We start from the raw sequence: 13610 nt of genomic DNA on the forward strand, positions 1-13610 counted from the left end.
GCACATAAAAAGCACCATCCGTTTGTGGCCGTTTGCCAGCTCCGTCTGGCACTTGTGCGGGTGGCACGTAAAAAGCACCCACTACACTCACGGAGTGGTTGGCGTTAGGAAGGGCATCCATCTGTAGAAACACTGCCAGATCAGACTGGGCTTGGTATAGCCTTCTGGCTTCATAGACCCCAGTTGAACCATCCAACCCATGCTAGCATGGAGAACGGACGTTAAACGATGATGATGATGATTATTATTATATATACAATGCTAAAACTAACAACTGAATCCTGGTGCAGCTCTCCGGCCTCGCCATCTCCTATCAAACCGTCCAACCCATACCAGCAGGGAAAGCGGATGTTAAACGATGATGATGATGATGATGATGATGATTTACCATCCAATACCAGGACAGCCCTACTTCTGACCAATTATTTTAAATGGAAATTAAGAAACACTTCTAATAACCATTCAAACACCAACGAAATTTCAAATGCATTTTGTAAACATTTAGAATGAACAAATATTAAAAGTATTTATTTTGAAAATCCTTTTCAATGGAGCCAGTGGGGTGGGAGAGAAAGAGAGTCGGACAGAGACATTGATAGACAGAGGATTCCATTAAAGAACTTCCAAAGTCAAACACCCAATAAAATTTTCAATGCCACTCCCCCCCACCAAACACATCTCTTCCTCTTCCTCCTCCTACTTTAAACATGTTCACATCCCTATACACACACATGTAGCAATATGTGTATACAATGCTGCCTCGACTAGCTCCAGTGCTGGTGGCACATAAAAAGCACCATCTAAACGTGGCCGATGCCAGCGTCGCTTTGGCTGGCTTCCATGCCGGTGGCATGTTAAAAGCACCAACCGATCGTGGCCGATGCCGGACTCCGCTGGTACCTGTGCCGGTGGAACGTAAAAAGCACCCACTACACTCGCAGAGTGGTTGGCGTTAGGAAGGGCATCCAGCCGTAGAAACTCTGCCAGATCAGACTGGAGCCTGGTGCAGCCCCTGGCTTCCCAGACCCCGGTCAAACCGTCCAACCCGTGCTAGCGCAGAAAACGGACGTTAAACGATGATGATGATGATGATGATCACCAACTAGATATACCACCAGTGTACATGTGGTATAAAGGTCATACCCATTGCAGCAGGGTTTGAACCTGTCACTTTGCTATCTGCAATACAAGAAAATCATTGTCCACTTTGCTCCACCCTACCTCACCACCTTCTCTCCACCCCTTCAATGAAAATTTAACGAAAAAACACGAGAAATAAAAAAAAAAAAGTAAATCCAATTTAAAATCCGTCACATTTTGAAACGCAAAAAAGATCCTTTTTTTTAAATTTTATTTCCTGTCTTTTCTCTCAGTGAGACTGATTTATGTGGAGACATTGGTCTCTATAAGGGATTGGCGCTTTCTTCATTGCCAAAGTCAACAACTTATTGACTCAAATGGTCTTCTGAGGAACTTTGAAATATTTGCAATGAATAAAGAAAATATCTTTTTTTTTTTTTTAAATTTTGAAAGAAAAAAAATAGGATTTAACTCAGATGACTTTTTTTTTTAACTGAGGCATGTGTATAGACAAGAAATAGGGTGTGTGTGTGTGTGTGTGTCTGTGTGTGTATGTGTATATATATATATAAACATATGTTTGTATATATATATAAACATATATATGTATATATATATGTGTGTGTGTGTGTGTGTGTGTATTTTTATATATATTTACATATAAACATTCACATACATAGATACATATCTATATACACATACACACTTATTCACACACACACACATATATATATACACACACACATGCACGTACAAATACATACATGCACACAAACACACACATATATCATCATCATCATTTTAAAGTCTGCCTTCCATAATGACAAGGGTATACATATATATATATATATACATGCATTACATCCATCCATACATACATACATACATACATACATATATATATGTGTGTATTTATAGATACATAGAGAAATATACATACATTGTATTTGATATACAAAACTAAATATTGTAGTAATGTTTTAACGTTTTGAAAAGTTCTTTTTTTTTAAAAAACTAACAAAAACTGGATAAAAACAAACAAAAACTACAATAAAGGGGGGGAAAAATAAAAAAAAAAATAAAAGAATTTCTGTTTTATTTACATTTCGTGCACCCCCCTCCTTCCTTCCCACCCCAGTTCTATAGTTATGTTGTTAATGGTGTCGTTTGACTGGAGGAGGAGGAGAAGAAAGAGGAGAAGAAAGAGGAGAAGAAAGAGGAGAAGAAAGAGGAGAAGAAAGAGGAGAAGAAAGAGGAGAAGAAGAAGAGAAAGTAGTAGAAATGAAGAAGAAAGAGAAGAAGAAAAAGAAGAAAGAGGAGGAGTCAACATGAAAACTGGTTTGTTTGAACATAGAGATCTAGCAAGACATGAAAATATGAGAGGGGGGGAAAGAGAGAGAGAGAGAGAGAGAGAGAGGAATGAAGGGGAGATGGGGAAGGAGGAGAGAGAGGGGGGAGGGGAGAGAGAGAATAAGGAAATAGGAAGATTTGAATATTTCAAATTGCAATATATGCACACATGCGTGGGCCTGTGATGTGTGTGTGTATGCATATGTGTGTGGTGTGTGTGTGTGTGTGTGTGTATTTTTATATATATTTACATATAAACATTCACATACATAGATACATATCTATATACACATACACACTTATTCACACACACACACATATATATATACACACACACATGCACGTACAAATACATACATGCACACAAACACACACATATATCATCATCATCATTTTAAAGTCTGCCTTCCATAATGACAAGGGTATACATATATATATATATATATACATGCATTACATCCATCCATACATACATACATACATACATACATATATATATGTGTGTATTTATAGATACATAGAGAAATATACATACATTGTATTTGATATACAAAACTAAATATTGTAGTAATGTTTTAACGTTTTGAAAAGTTCTTTTTTTTTAAAAAACTAACAAAAACTGGATAAAAACAAACAAAAACTACAATAAAGGGGGGGAAAAATTAAAAAAAAATAAAAGAATTTCTGTTTTATTTACATTTCGTGCACCCCCCTCCTTCCTTCCCACCCCAGTTCTATAGTTATGTTGTTAATGGTGTCGTTTGACTGGAGGAGGAGGAGAAGAAAGAGGAGAAGAAAGAGGAGAAGAAGAAGAGAAAGTAGTAGAAATGAAGAAGAAAGAGAAGAAGAAAAAGAAGAAAGAGGAGGAGTCAACATGAAAACTGGTTTGTTTGAACATAGAGATCTAGCAAGACATGAAAATATGAGAGGGGGGGAAAGAGAGAGAGAGAGAGAGAGAGGAATGAAGGGGAGATGGGGAAGGAGGAGAGAGAGGGGGGAGGGGAGAGAGAGAATAAGGAAATAGGAAGATTTGAATATTTCAAATTGCAATATATGCACACATGCGTGGGCCTGTGATGTGTGTGTGTATGCATATGTGTGTGTGTGTGTGTGTGTATAAATATATGTGGGGAGGAAGGATCTACTCATATCAGGAACACGGGGTGGGGAAGACAGGGAACTGAGACTCCCGCAGGTTTGCTGTCCTTGAAAAGACACGTCAAGCTAAGCAAAAGCGTGGCTGCCCTTGCATTGGGGCTGCTCGTCCCCTGCAACCCTCTCCAGCTGAGCATCCTTAATCTTGCCAGCCCATAAGTGCTGGTGCCACGTAAAAGGGCACCCAGTACACTGTGTTAGGAAGGGCATCCAGCCACAGAAACCATGCCAAAACTGACAGGGACCCTAAACAGCCCTTCAGATGGTCAGCTCTTGTCAAACAGACCAACACATGCCAGCATGGAAAACGGATGTTAAATGATGATGATGATGATGATGCTGATATATATATATATATATATACAGGGTGCGGTGAATAAAGTCGTCTAAATGACGCAAAAATGAAAATAACACTGACATCTCATTTTAACATATTATTTACCAAAATTACAGAAAAATATCTTGAAATACTGAAGAATAAATTTATTCAATAAAATCACCATTGGCTTCAACCATGGCCTCCAGACGACTTCAGAATCTTCTGCAAGTCTTCTGGACAGTTTCCTTGTTTAAGTTGGTGAATGCTGCCATAATCCTTGCCTTCAGTTCATCTTTGCCTTCTCTCGGTTTTCATGTATGCATATATACATATTTTGTGCTTCTTGTCCAAACTATTATATTAAATATAATGTATCTAATTTGTATATCCGCATAATTGCCACTATATATCTGGACATGCGTATATTATCCTCATTATCATTAAATGTCCGCTTCCTGTGCTAGCATAAGTCTAACGGTTTGACAGAAAGTAACAGAATAGAAGACTGTGCCAAGATTTACCATGGTTTCTATAGTTGGATGCCTTTCCTAACCAATATATATATATATGCGTGTGCAAATATACACACACCTTTGTGTGTGTGTGTGTTTCTGTTTCCTTCTCTTAACAGTATATGAACTATAAGCAAAATGTTACCATTCTACAAGCTGTATTGATTGTTTGAAATCTTCCAAGAAAACATGATCAGGTGAGGAGGAAATATTGCCTTGCTTGGAAATAAGAGAAGTTTGATGACGGGAAGAGCAACCAACCACAGAAAAATTGGCCCCAACAAATCTTATCCGACCCGTGTAAGCACGACAAAGCCAAGTAATGTTTCCCCACCCAAGTTCAGACATGTTTCCACAGGTGATTACAAGCAAATAGGGATTAACTCCAACTTATGATGGTGTTTATGTTATGATGTGATAAAGATTCAGAGAATAAGAGATTCCTTGTACCAAAATGTGACTTTTAGTCTTAAAGTGATTTTTAAGAACAAGAGCTGACCAGTCAGAAATGTCAACATCATCACCAATTCACAAAAGTGGAGGAATATCAACATTAATACACACACTTACACAAAATCATTTATATGATACATATATGCATGCACGCACACACACATACATATCAGAAGACATAGAAAATGGCTCAGAAACCTGGACGTTATAAAAGAAGCTTGAGAGGCGGTTGGATGGAACCTACACTCGCCTCCTTATAAGAGCTCAAAATATCTTGTGGAAGCGTCATCCAACCAAAGTACAAATATATGGGAAATTACCACCTGTATCATCTCTTGTGAAAGGTAGGAAAGTCCAGTTTGCTGGACATTGTTGTAGAGCTGAAAACGAGGTAATTTCTACTTCTCTCCTCTGGAAGCCATCTACTCACAATACCAGAGGGCGCACATCTCCTACCCTAATGTAATCTCCAGGGATACAGGCATCCAGCGATAGGACCTCTGTAATGCTATGATGGACCGTGAAGTCTGGCGTGGCATGGTAAATTCCATTGTCTCGACCACGGTCAAATAATGATAATGAGACATAGAAATACACACACACAAACTTCTTATAGTTTCCATCTATCAAATGCCCTCACAAGACATTGGCTGGTGCAAGACCATAGAAGGACACTTGCCTATGGTTCAGTGATGTGGAATTGAACCCAGAACCACAGATTTGCCATGCAAAATTCTTAACTGTGCAACCTGTGTTCTTTTTTGGCCAAACTTTTAAATCCCAGCTCTTTTTAAATAATAATGATAATAATAATGGTAATAATAATCGTTTAATGACTGCCTTCCATGTTGGCATGGGTTGGATGGTTTGACAGGTGCTGACCAGGCAGGAACCTGCACCAAACACCTACGCTCGTTTTGGCAGGGCTTTTATGACTGGATGCCCATTCTAACACCAACAACCCAGCAGAGTGGCCTGAGTGCTTTTTATGTGGCAAATAATGATGATGATGATAAATGATAATTATTTCTACTCTAGGCACAAGGCCTTGAAAATTTCGGTGGGAAGGAAGCTAGTCACAGGAAGCTAGACCTCAATGTGTAACTGGTACTTAATTCATCAACCCCAAAAGGATGAAAGGCAAAGTCAAAAGCAAAGATGAAAGGCAAATTGACTTGAATAATAATAATAATAAAGATAATAATACTAATGATAATGATGATAATAATAAGTTTCAAATTTTGGCACAAGGCCAGCAATTTTAGGGGTAGGTGTAAGTCGATTACATTGACTCCCGTGTCCAACAGGTACCTTATTTTATCGGCCCTAAAAGGACAAAAGGCAAAGCCTGCCTTGGTGGCATTCGAATGCCAGAAGAAATGTCATTAAGCGTTTTGTTTGATGTGCTATCAATTCTACCAGCTTGCTGCCTTTAATAATAATAATAATAATAATAATAGTAATAATAAATATAATAGTTGAATGACCAAGGACCAAACAGATGACAAGATGAAGCCAGTACCAGTTCATTTAATGCCATCATGTCACAGAATTGCGTGTAAATGCCAAACTAGAATTCCCTAGTTTCCACCTCCAACTTTTGGTCATCTTACATGAAAGATGGCTTCAAACAAACAAAAAAAAAAAAAATTCTAATTAATTAAATCTGTAAAAATTAAAATGCACACACAAAAAATGTGCCCATACACACAGAACAATATCAATCCCCAGGACTGACAGGGAAAAAAAAACAAAATAATTTTACAAACAAAGAATTTTTTTTTTAAAAGAAAAAAAAAGGCAAAGTATAATAACAAACACAAAGACATTTCTAGAAGTTTGTTGATAAAGAAAAAAAAGTAAAAAAAAAAAAAAATAAAGATAAATGTAAAAAAAATAAAATTTAAAATAAAGAGAAAAAAACACATAAAAATTGACTTACAAACGCAGTTGGTTGTACGCATTTAACAGACTTTCAGATGTGTTAGCCTAGAAAAATGGTAACAGAATCACTGTTAGCACAACAGACTGTGTAGGAAATAAATACACACACACACACACACACACACACACACACACACATACGTACATATATATAGCCACACATGCATATATACATAAGGACACATTCACACAATTATATTCACACGCATGCATACATATATAAAGACACACATTCACACGTACGTGCATATGCACATGTGGTAGTCTTCGTCGTCATCATCGTCGTCATCACTTTCGGTTCATTCTTCAACAAGTAGCATGTGTTGTTTGATGGAACTAACAGCATCACGCTGTGGTCTTTCTCACCATCTGCTGCACACAACAGAGAAGAACAGCCAACATTTGTTGTTGTGTCAGGTTTACACTGAGGACCAAATGTACGTTGCATTTGGACCTCGAGAGGTTCACAGTGACCTAACTAAAAGAGCCCTCTCCACTTCAAAGCAACTTTTTTAAAACTGCTGCATACCCAGTGAGGAGCAGCAAAACAACTTGCAGAGGCCACGTCTCCTCTGGGCATTCCATTTTGAGCAAGGTTTCTCTGACTGGATGCCCTTCCTATTATCATCCACTTTACAGCACAGGCTAGGTTTTATTGTGCCATTGGCACTAGAGACAGACAAGGGGCTAAACTGAGAGAGACAGAGACAGAGAGGGGCTGCTGGTCCATAGGGCAAACCCTGTCCATCAAAAGGAAATATATTTCATGTGCTATTTGATAGACAAAGGCACTAAGAATCTGCTGGAAGACTTCAATGGCTCATTGATGCTTTCCAAAATGATTTTCCCCATTAATATGAAATTAGGTTTACATAAACTAATTTAAGGTGTTAGGAAGGGCATCCAGCTGTAAAAACCATGCCAAAACAGACAGTGGAGTCTGGTGCAGTAAGCTCCTGTCAAACTTTCCAATCCATGCCAGCATGGAAAACAGACCTTAAATGACGATGATGTTCCTACTCAATGATCCCTTTAGCTAAAAAACAGGAACATTAACAGCAGTTTGATATTCAGTTCTTGTACCTCATACACACAAATTCATTCAAAGAAATAAAGAAATAATAGGTGTAGGCATGGCTGTGTGGTAAGAAGTTGACTTCCCAAACACATGGTTCTGGGTTCAGTCCCATTGTGTAGCACCTTGGCCAAGTGTCTTCTGCTATAGCCTTGGGCCGACCAAAGCCTTGTGAGTGGATTTGGTAGACGGAAACCGAAAGAAGCTTGTCGTATATATGTATGTGTATGTATTTGTGTGTATTTGTGTGTATGTATGTGTGTGTGTGTATCTTTGTGTCTGTCATTGTCCCCCACCACTGCTTGACAACCAGTGTTGGTGTGTTTACATCCCCCATAACTTAGCAGTTCTGCAAAAGAGACTGATAAAATTAGTACCAGTGATAAGTAGTGGGGTCAATTCATTCGTTTAAAGTTCTTCAAGGTGGTGCCCCGGCATGGCCAGTCTAACGACAAGTAAAAGATAAAAGATGTGTGTGTGTGTGTGTGTGGTGTAGGTTTTTATCTGTGATGTTAACCTTGCTTCCCAACCACTTGGTTCCAGGTTCAAGCCCACCGTGTGGCACCTTGGGCAAGTGTCAACCTGACCAAGCTCCTCATCATATATACATGTATGCGTGTGTGTATGAGTGGTTACCACTTTGTCCCCATGTGGTAGATCTAAATGAATATCACCATCATACAAGTCATGTCTGGCCATGAAGAAATGTTACCTTGCTTGGAAGACAGGTGAGTGTTGGCGACAGGTAAGGCATCCAGCCACAGAAAAGCCATCTCAACTAATTCCGTGTCCAATCTAAATATTTGTGCACTGACACATTAATAAATTAACTTTCGATGTCAGAATGAATCTTGTAGCCCCTACTGGGTTACAGCCCCTTTAATTAAACACCTGAACTGCACGGCAACAACTGCAGTCCCTTTACGGAAGCAGTAAAATTATTACAGGTGTCAGTCACCATTTAATGATTTAGTAGATCGTGTTGAGGTGAGAAAAGTTAGACATGTCATTAGGACTACAATGCCATCATTCACAAACTTTCTAATTAAAAATACAACAACAACAACAACAACAACAATAATAGTTATAATCTTTTCTATGACAGGCACAAGGTCTGAAATTTTGGTGGGAGGGGATAATCAATTATATCAGTGTTCGATTGGTACTTATTTCATCGACCCCAGAAGGATTAAAAGGGAAAGCTGACCTTGGAATTTGAACTCAGAATGTAAAGACAAAGCACCTATTTCTTAACTACCCACAAGGGGCTAAACAGAGAGAGGACAAAGAAGGACGGACAAACGGATTAAGTCGATTATATCGACCCCAGTGCATAACTGGTACTTATTTAATCGACCCTGAAAGGATGAAAGGCAAAGTCGACCTCGGCGGAACTTGAACTCAGAACGTAACGGCAGACAAAATACCACTAAGCATTTTAACTGATGTGCTAACAATAATGCCAGCTCCTACCTTAATACTACTACTACTACTACTACTACTACTACTACTACAATTATTGCTGCTGCTACTACTACTACAATTATTGCTGCTGCTACTACTACTACAATTATTGCTGCTGCCACTACTACTACTACTAAATAATAATAATAATAATAATAATAATAATAAATGTCCAGTTAAGAGTTGCCTCCAGTGCAATGAAGAGACACACAGCCAGGAGATGAGATAGGCTCATTATTTAAGGAAAGTAGGGGTTGAGTAGAGAAGGGTACAATGTGTGCGATTAAGGGGATGCAACAACAGCAAGGGAAGGGGGTAGATAAGTGATGGTGGGGTAAACAAGATATCTGTGTTTATAAAAAAAGATGTGTAAACACATAGGAAAGGCAAGTTTTTCGTGTGTCTGTCTCGAGGATATAGCAAAAGAGGTTGAGTGGTGGATGAAGATGAACGGTTTGACGACAGAATCTTTCCTCTTTGGTGAAACCATCATCAATATTTACATGTTTTGCTTGAAAAGGAAGATAAGGGTGGAGAAGGAGCTGTTTTCCACAAATAAATTTACTGAACGGTGAGAGTGGCAAAAAGGGTTAGGGGTGGATCAGGCCACTCTAAGTATAAGCCTACAAGTCTGAGAACAACAGTTGGAGAGGGCCCATACCTTTGTTCCATATTCAACAATCAAATACAAACACTTCTTTTGGACAAATTCCATTCCCGTGTCTGTTGAAAATGTCGTTAGTAATTTCAACTGTTTTTTTGGCATTGTTAAAATATTCAGCATAAATCTTCAGGTGATCCACAAAGAAATTATGGGTCACAGTTATCTCTGTAACAGTTGCAGATCCAAGCATGAAACCACTTGAATTTTGGAGTAAGAATGCTAATGGATTTAATGCCAAAATAAATAGAATTACAGGAATACGATTTCCTTGGAATGTTCCCATAAAATATTTACAACACTGGATACAACCGTTTCACTCACAGTTATAAATGTGAGGGTTGTGGGTCAGGTCTTTGTGGGCCCCCCAATGGCAGTGACTAACGTAGAATGTACATCTGCTAAGTGCAGAGGGTTCAACAGACATAAATGGCGGTTATAGTCAAATCATCATCATCATCGTTTAGCGTCCGCTTTCCATGCTAGCATGGGTTGGACAGTTCGACCGGGGTCTGGGAAGCCAGAAGGCTGCACCAGGCCCAGTCTGATCTGGCAGTGTTTCTACAGCTGGATGCCCTTCCTAACGCCAAATGCTTTCCTATAATCAAACCATACTTTTACAAGATTTCTGCAAGATTTCTGCAGTGTTTTCTTACTTTAGACAGGACAGATTTGTTTATCAAAAGTTATTCGGCACATTCCCATACTCAGTTTCTTCCACCTTCCTGCTCATCAGTCCCTGTGTTGTTGGACTCACAACCACCATGTATGTATGCATGCATACATATGTGTGTGTGTGTGTGTGTGTGTGTGTTGTGTGTGTGGTGGAGGGATGTGTGTATATATATGTAAGGCCTGATGCAGGTGAGGAAAGATCCATGTAATTAATATAGCAAAAATGAGAAGAAACAGAATGAAAAAAGAAATTAACAAAAGTTATAAGAATGACAATTGTTAGAAAATTAGTTGTCACCTGTGAATGAAGGAAATATACCTGAGAGGGTAATCAAGATGACTTTAATTTGATTTGATTTTTGAAGTGGAAAAAGAATATAAAACAACACAAAACTGACCATGAATACCTTTTGATATTACTAATTCACATAATTGTCCAGATTTCATGTGATGACATGAGAAATATTAAAATGGTTGTCACGCCAACATGGACAACATCAAATGAGTTCTGTCACGGTTTTTTGCATCAGTGGCTTGTATCTGTCCTCAAATGGCCACAACATAATATGACAAGAGTCCAACCCAAGGCAGCAAGGGGAAACGGACATTAAATTATGAAATCTAATTTGTAGGCAAGGAGCGTTTGGGGCAAAAAGAATGGTTGAAATGAAACTGGAAGAAAACGTCACCAGAAGTTGAAAGAAATAACTCGAAGAGATGGAAATACGTATTCAAAAGCAAGAATCAGAAATTTATGAATGAAATATAATTTGGATGATATAATAAAGAATTATAATTAAGAAGAATGAGAGAAACAGGGCAAGGAATATTGTGGAGGGGGGGGACTATGTTCAATGGAGATTGTGGATGAATTGTTGCGAACAACTTTTGAATATGAGAACCAAACAGCCCTGTTTTGGCAGGAATGATGTCTTTTGTTTTGTACATGTGATGCAGTTGGTTTCAAACAAATTCCACTGAGTCACAAATTGGTTTGCTTCTGCACAGGTACCCTGCAACGGAAACCAGTTCCACAATTAGGCCTCTGCCTCTTGTTAATATTGGCTGGTGGTTAGAGTTTAGGGTGTGGTTTGTTTTATTTTGGCCTGGTTTTATGGGGATTATAGGTGTCCTTGGGTCATTTCTGATCCAAATAATTACAGCATAACATGCTCAAATTGCTATTATAAAGAAAATATAATGCATATTCACATATATATATGGTCATAAAAAAAAAAAACTGACGCGATTTATTAGAAGCAACATCATGAGATTTGGTAAAGGAAAAACTTAAATCAAGATGTTAGCTGACAATTAAAGGGGACCCCAGCCCCAAGCAGACCATTGATAATGAAAACAGGGGAAATCTTATCATGGAGTACTATAGTTTAATATTTTAAACAATATTGCCATATTGTATAAAGTTAAAGTTTAGGGTTATTCAGAAGATTATTAAGAAGAATATTATAACAAAAAGATAAAAAGTTTTTTGAATACATTTTAGCCGCTAAATGATGATGATGATGATGATGATGAGATATATATATACCATACTTTTACCAAACTTTTTATTAATGGTCTGCTAGTGCCCCCCACCCCACCCCTTAATTGTCAGCTAACATCTTGCTTTAAGTTTTCCTTTACCAAATCTCATGATATTGCTTCTAATAAATTTTGATAGTTTTTTTTTTAGTTTTTTATGACTATACCCACTACGATTTCCGTCAACTCCCTCCACCCTATTCCTAACAGACACTGCTGCTTGTTCTCTCCTGCCTTAGATATACAAATATTTGATAAAACTAGTCTATAAATTAAAACTGACCCCATAAAACAGTGACAAGCAAAATCTGTAACAAGTCTTTCCCCCTGATACCTTAGTAGCTTCTAAGCTGAAGTGAAGGCAGCATGTTCTTTGTCAATCTCCTTATCTTCTTGGCGGGGGGGGGGGGGGGGGGTACCTAGAAAATTATACTCATGTGTCCATCTGTTTTAATTTAATTTAATTCTATGTCTTTATCCAGCTGAGGATTGCTCTGCATTTAAATTGATGTAATGATAGCATTTTTCAATCAAATGGAGTTGCTTGAAACGACAGTACTGCATTACCTCTGGATATCCTTGTTGCATATTTTGATTTTAATCACCTAATTCTGAAATTGTATGGATAATACCATACTAAATTCTGGTGCTTCAAATTAAGTACCATATTCATCTGAATGTATCTATCTATCTATCTATCTATATATATATATATATACATATGAACATACCCACACAAATTCTTCATAGAAATTGGAATGTGGCACATTCCTTTCATCAGATGTTGCCTGGAGATCTGAAGGATTTTGGCAACTTTCAACAGAATCATCCCCTCCAGTGGTGCCAAGCAGCCACTGATGCCACCAGCGGGATGTCTGGGTTCTTTTAGTCCACATCAGAGTATATCCATCCATTTTGCAAGACATGAAGCCACCATACCAAACCATGTAGCAACTACTTTGGTTTCACTAAGTGTTGAACATTTGTTTCTTTCTCTCCCTCTCTCACACACACTCGCTCTCCCCTTCTCTCTCTCTCTCTCACACACACACCCACACACAAATCTCTCTGATATCCAGGAGCAAATATTCTCCACTTCGCTCAATAGCTTGTCATTGTCCATTCTTCTGTTGTTCCAAAGTTCAGTTCCAGCCAATTGGAACATTTTGGAACTATCTACAGCTGTGGTTCTTAAACTTTTTAACATCCAAGCCAGACCCAAAACCTGGATTTTTTTAGGGAGCCAAACCCATAAAAATAAAATACAAGTCAATTAAGAAAAGTTTATATTTATAGAGGGCCACCGGAAGGATGCTTGAGGGCCGCATGCAGCCCTTGGAGCTTCAGTTGAAAAGCCCTTATCTATGAACCATAACATTT

At 38.2% G+C, this 13610-nt stretch overlaps 1 protein-coding gene across 5 annotated transcripts in view; it reads right to left on the reverse strand.

Moving 5' to 3' along the window:
• The window catches only part of LOC115222094 (fibronectin type-III domain-containing protein 3A), a 349812-nt gene that overhangs the window by 259098 nt on the left and 77104 nt on the right, over positions 1–13610 (reverse strand). For 3 of the 5 annotated variants that reach the window (XM_036511331.1, XM_036511330.1, XM_036511333.1), the window contains exon 3: positions 6812–6858. The exons of the other annotated variants lie outside the window; for them this stretch is intronic. The gene's annotated coding sequence lies outside the window, so the exon portion shown is untranslated. The remainder of the gene's footprint in view (positions 1–6811; positions 6859–13610) is intronic. 5 annotated transcript variants of the gene reach the window in all.

The sequence above is a fragment of the Octopus sinensis genome, linkage group LG19 (genome assembly GCF_006345805.1).
Source record: "Octopus sinensis linkage group LG19, ASM634580v1, whole genome shotgun sequence".
NCBI lineage: Eukaryota > Metazoa > Mollusca > Cephalopoda > Octopoda > Octopodidae > Octopus > Octopus sinensis.